Source organism: Melopsittacus undulatus, chromosome 1, assembly GCF_012275295.1.
Source record: "Melopsittacus undulatus isolate bMelUnd1 chromosome 1, bMelUnd1.mat.Z, whole genome shotgun sequence".
Lineage (NCBI taxonomy): Eukaryota > Metazoa > Chordata > Aves > Psittaciformes > Psittaculidae > Melopsittacus > Melopsittacus undulatus.
The window spans coordinates 57,617,568-57,624,006 of record NC_047527.1 but is presented as its reverse complement, the minus strand read 5'-3'; positions in this window follow the sequence as shown (position 1 = coordinate 57,624,006).

The window sequence follows — 6,439 nt, the reverse complement described above, 5'->3', positions numbered from 1 at the left end:
GACTTCATTTTCTTTGCACTACCGTGAAATGTCAAAGTGACTGTGCTGAGCATTGTCTGGGCTGCTTTGGTTGGACACCCAGCCTGGGCTAGCTTACACCAGATATAACTGTGCTGTACGGCAGTCTGCGGCATTAACATATTTTTTTTATTCATATGTAAAGATTATTTGTACTTCTGCAATTTAAACAGTTTTACCCAGTAGGTGTACTCTTAAAAATTTTAGATAGGCTCTGACATACAGAATGGAGTGTTTACACAAAGTTAATTTGTTCTGAGGTATCTATGCTCCTGAAAAGTTTGCGTGAGAGGGTTGATAAAGAAAATGTGCTTGATGTTGTCTATATCCATGATTATTGCATCTCAAATTGAGTGCTCTATAGAATAATAAATATCCAGTATTTTTCACAAAGGAGGTGTTAGTTTGCAGCTGGGCAAAGAGCACTATTCAGCTCACAAAAGCAAACGTATCAGGGATCCTTGAACATAGATTTAAAAGTACGAAAAGCAGCTTGCTGTCTGACAGCTGTGGGGTTTTACAGGTTTCTTGCTGCTCATCACAGTTATTTCAGTACTTTCTATTTGTGGATGGAATGGAAGTGTAGCCACTGCTCTCCTCCCTCCCTCCTTCCACCCTGCCTCTCCCCCCATGTCCAGGAAAAAAAACAAACCATGAAGACTGTAGCTGTCAGGTTATATTTAATAATAATTTATTATAAGGTTTAGTTGCGCAAAAAATAAAAGAGAACATGGAAGATATATGAATAAATGATGCAAAGCAGAAAAAAGCGTGATTGAGAACATTTACAAAACAATACACATACATATGTAGTTGTATGTGTGCATATGTGTATATTCAGCTGAAACCTACAAAAGAAACCACACAGAAATTGGACAAAAAAACCAACCAACCAAACAAACAGAAAAAGAAAATCCTGAAAGAAACAGAACTAGAAGGCAGACCTGAGAATTAGGTTCTACACATCTTTTGGCCTTTTACAAATCTGCTGTATTACTGAGGGCAAAATCCCAGGAGATGAAGGTGTTACCATGATGGCTGATAATCATATACTACAAGCTGTGTGCCTGGCCCACCTGTGCTTGACTCCCCTTTTCATTTTAAGCATTAGTAAAAGTTGCTTTTGTTTTTTTTTTTTTTTTTTGAGGGGGAAGCTTTGTGAGTCTGCCTATGGCTCAGTTACCTGTTCCACTGGGCTCGCTAGGAAGGAGCATCAACAGCCTGACAGTGAAAAGCACATTTTCCATAGCCTTCTGCAACAGAAAAATAGGAGTCTAGGTTCCTCTGAGAATAAAGTGGTCACGAGGCTTCTCTGAACTATTCAAGCTATAATAGCGCTGTGTGGTTAACCTATGTCTCAGCTAAAAATGTAAAATCCTAAACCAAAATGTCCTTCAACTTATCACTGAATACTTAACTCGTGTACAATGTCATGTAACATTAGAAAACATCTCATTTTTGTTTTGTGTACCCCTGAACAAGGACACATACACATTGCAAGGGCTATTTCTATCCCTTTCACTTTGAGGGCTTTCAAGATATATAAATGCTTGCATGTGAAGTTGATGAGGATACACAGAACTGTACTATTAATAAGTTGGTTTATTTCCTGAGTTATCAAATGTTATAGCAGATAATTCTAAGTTGTGCACAGCATTACAAATAAAACCCTGTGGTACTGGGTTTCTTTGACGATCCCATTTATTTTAAAATGCTAAAATGATAATGTAATGAATTTGATTATACTGAAGTTCTCAGATGGAACCCTGATACAGAAATATCCATAAGCTGACAAGCTGGTAATGTTTTGCGGCTTGTGGAGACAGCCAAAATACATTCCTACTTTACTAAGGATAAAAGCAGAAGAGGTTGAGGTTGAGTAGCTGGAATACTAGATAGCTTTGTTTATTTCTGGTAATGCCCTTATTTCTTACCTCCACTAGTACTTTCAGCTTGTCTTTTCAAAATAATCACTTATTTTTGAGATTTGAGGAAGAAAAAAAAATCTGTAGTGCACATCTTTGCAGGTATTTAATCTATTTTAATTCAAATTTCATAGACATATTACTTCTACCAGGATAGTCCACAGGGAAAATCACATCACACATAGCATAATAAGAACAATATATTATTTCTTTTTCTAAAAACAAACGCAAAACAACAGCTTCATTTTTCTACCATGGTAATATCAGTGAACAGCAGCTGAACATGAGACTGATACAAATGAAAACCCAAGAGAAAACAACCCCAAATTTATCAATATTATAATTTTCTTAAAAACTACACACAAGCTACACATAAGAGAATCTTCCAGAAGTGTAATTTGAAATGTAATATGAAAACTTTGGATATATTATGAGTCTGGCAAGACAGGAGTCAGCAAAAGTCTGTTTGCTGTGACAGAGTTTGTATTATGTAAGTAGACTTTCTGGTGTAAATAGTACAAAATATTGCGGCTTATTGCTATTGACTTTCAACACTTTCCATAGATTTCACTTTTTCTTTTGGAAAATTTTAGTCCCTTTTGAGTAAACTTCATGAATTGTAATTTGGAAATTTTATGTTGAACAATCGATGTGCTATTACATACTGTATTGCTTGTCCAACTAATTAAGAGCAAGGAAAAAAGAAATCAAGGAAGTAAGGTGACACGACTATGGACAGAACCAGCTCAGCACACTAGCTAAACTCCAAGATAATTCTCTCTCTTTTTTTGTTTTGTTGTTAAGGCCTTAGAAACTTTGCTGAAAGGAAATAAACATAATAGAGCACGGTACCATTTGAAAACTGGGTCTTGAATTACTGGGTAACTACCTTCTGGGTAACTGTAAAATGAATCAATGAGCTTTTAAGAAAACCAAAACCAGTTTTCTTTTCCATAATAATAAAACTCACCTTTCATGCAGGATGAAAAAAGGTAGATGGTAAGTCCCATGCTCAAAAGAAAATTCCATTATTAACAGTTCTACTAACTTTTTAAAGGATGTACACTCTTTTTTTTTTTTTTTATGAAATCCGAGGAAAAAAAGCATTTGTAACCAGTCTTTGCTGGGATTTTTGAATGTAGGAGAGGCAGTCGCCAGAGTATGGCTCAACAGGACAAATACGAAATTCAGTCTGTGAAACAGGGTGAAAGAACGGTAATATACATTATCTCCTATTATTTTCTTTATCTCAGTTATGTTCCTTTACTTTGAAGATCTTCTCTGGCTCTTTAATACATGTTATTCTGCCTGTTTTCTGCTCTCCCTTGGCTGCACATCTGGGGGTAAAACAATGTTTCTGTGAGGAAACAGCCTGCTTTAAGGGCTGGATGCACCAAGGAACACAAGAAGCTGGATTCCTCCAAATCCCCTTCTTTCTGACCTCCACCTGCCCTAAATTCCCAGGTACCTTTTCTGTTTGGCAAATAATTGCTTTCATTTTCCAACAACTTGATCTAACTGTGCTGTGCAACATAACCAACTACTTCCCATCCAAACCTTATCCCAGGATTCGGGCACATGATCAAGGCAACAAAGCAGGCAGAATATTTAACGTAGAGGTGCTACCTGTTTGATGACAGGTGGATGCTAGCCTGCTCCTAAGAGATACAATAAAAAAATCTTACTTTGGAAAAAGAAAAGATTTCAAAGGACTAACCTCATTATCAGGTAAGGGTAGCAAGAATTTTTGTGTAATCATAAAGACATATGGGAACCAGGGTTCTGATTATTTTTTTTAATTTATATTTAAATCTTACCTGCATCATGCCCCTCTAAATCTTCTATGTTACTGAGCTATGCAAATGTTCAGACAATGGTAATTATTTACAGAAGTTGAAACTGTGCCCCAGTGTGTACTCCTCAGTGCAAGTGAAAGACTTACTTCCTTTAAAGCTCAGATGCCCAATAGGACTTGATGCCTTAAGTGGCTTTGCAAATCTGACACTAAGAGCTAGCTCCAAAAACAGCCTTGTCTGTCTACAGGATAGGTGCTAAAATGCTCTTTTAGGCTGTGGACCCCAGGAGCAGAAACTATTTGTCAGGTTCTCAGCCTATTATTTAAGGTCTTAATAAGGCATAATTAGATAAAATAACTAATATGAGTTACTAGCAGTGGTTGGAATATTTCTTCTAAACTTATGTTTATTTTAAAAGAGAATTTTGTGGTCTTAGGCAAAAAGTGTCTTAGTTATTCTAAAGGATATTTAACAACTTCCTTAAAAGCTTATTTAATTAGGTTGTTACACCAAATATTTCATTTCTAGTAATAAACCATAAATGTTATAACATGATTTAAGTGATCAATAGCTTATCATACTAAGATACAGCCAAACAAATACACAGTATCTTTCCTTTATTCTTTTTTCCCCTCAATACTTCTCTGTTTGTGCTGATGTCTATATGTGTTCTTGAAGACAGAAATGTATGTTAAGAATATTTATAACTCTCTGTTAATAACATTTTTTCCTCTGAAATAAAACTGCCTGAAGCAGACACAAAATATCATTCTCATCTCCTGATAAAGTCAGAAGTTGAATGTTCTGGGAAACTGTTTTGCACTCAACATGACCCACTGCTGTGTGCTTAAATATCTGCTGAATTCTCCTAATCTTTTTTTTCTGCATTGTCTGTTTTTCCTTGTAACTCTCTTAAAACAGTGCAACTTACAAATAGCAGTTCTGGATATTTCCTGTCACAGCCTGTTATGTATAGAAATTCAGGAAAAACAATAATTAACATCAACTAAGATAGCTTTATTTTATATCATCTATTCTGTTTTAGTGATAGGAGCAGTGATGAGAATAAATGTTTAACTGAAACCTCTATTTTTGTTGCTGGTATGGTATTGCCAAGACAGCTGATGAATTTTGTTCTATTTTTTATGTCCATTTCAGTCTTGCTATCATACAATAAAAAAAAATTGAAACCAATATGTAGCCTATATTAAAAATGAAGCTTAACTTTGTTCATGTCAAATATTGTCATAGGAAAAAAATCTATTGTGCAATCTATCCATTCACTTGACAATTCCAGGATTGTAAGAGAACACAATAAATCTACTCATCTTCATGAGGATTTCTGCACTGAAGGAAAAAGAAACCGATGAAATCCATACTTTGAGACTTTCAGTGTAAGATTTAAAAAGATTGACAACTTTATCTTAGAGAGTATTAGCTTCTGAGCTTGCATTTAGTTAAAAAGAAAATATTTTCTCCATTACAACTTGCAATATTCATAACAATATGGACGTTTTAAAATGCTTTAATTATATTTAGCCATACTTTAACCTCAGTTACTTTCATATTTGTTTCAATCATATCCCCAAGAATCTGTCAAGCTTCATACGCATGCAAAGATGCAAAAAGCATTTTTGCTAATTGAAACTTCTGTTTTCTTCAATAGAACCAGTTCATCTGTGGATTCTAATATTTAGGTTTCTAAGCATAATACCATTGAAATAACTGCTGAATACACAACACCTTCACCTACCACCTTTTATTGTCTTGTAAGGGCCTGGGCAGAAAGACCACTATTTACAACAGGTTAGTCAATATTCTTTGACATATCTTTCATTTCACCATATGCCTGTACTTTCTTCCAGTGTAGCACACCTTTTTATCTAAAATTAAAACTGAAGAGCATTTATTTACAATATAAAGAACAAACACAGCACCCTTTATGGAGTGCAAGACTTTATATCTGGAGAATTAATATATCCAACCTTATACCCTTTGATTTTAAAATTATGCCGCTACAATGGTGTTGTACAGTCATTATTTTCTACTTACAAAACATAGGCAGGCACCTTGACCAGTTGTCTGCGGTGAAAAATATGAGATGCTGATATATACAATAATAAATTGGTTTGGAAAAAGAGTTGCAAGTATTTGGACAGTGTATAGAAAAATGAAACACTGGTGCTGCTGGATCTGCTCTTGAAACGAAACAGCAGCTTTTCACAGTTTCTTCACAATCCGCTCTATTCTGTGTGTGGATAGAAGCTGCATTTATTCCTTTGCAGCAGCTACAAAAAGAAGCTAAAATACACTGATATTAAAGACTAAGAAAGATATTAATTGGAACGTCTTTCTTCTTTCTTTTTAGGAAGAAACAGCTGCAAATAATTCTGGTTTTCTATGCTAAAAAGTACAGCCATTCAAGAGACATATTTTCTCATGGAAAACTATGCTGCAGTTTCTAGGTTACTGCATGAAAACTGCATGAGCTGAGTCTGTGTTGAGGTTCATACGCTTTAGGCTGATGGTCTTTGTCAGTTCCTAGAGATCAAATATCTCAAAAGTCACTACTCCTCCTCACAGTATTGCCTGTTAGGCTGGAGAGCTGAACAAGAATGAAGTTCACCCATTTTCTGATAAATGCAATACAGACATTTGATTAATGCTCTTTTTTTCTCTTTGCCATGAACAGGTAAGGGT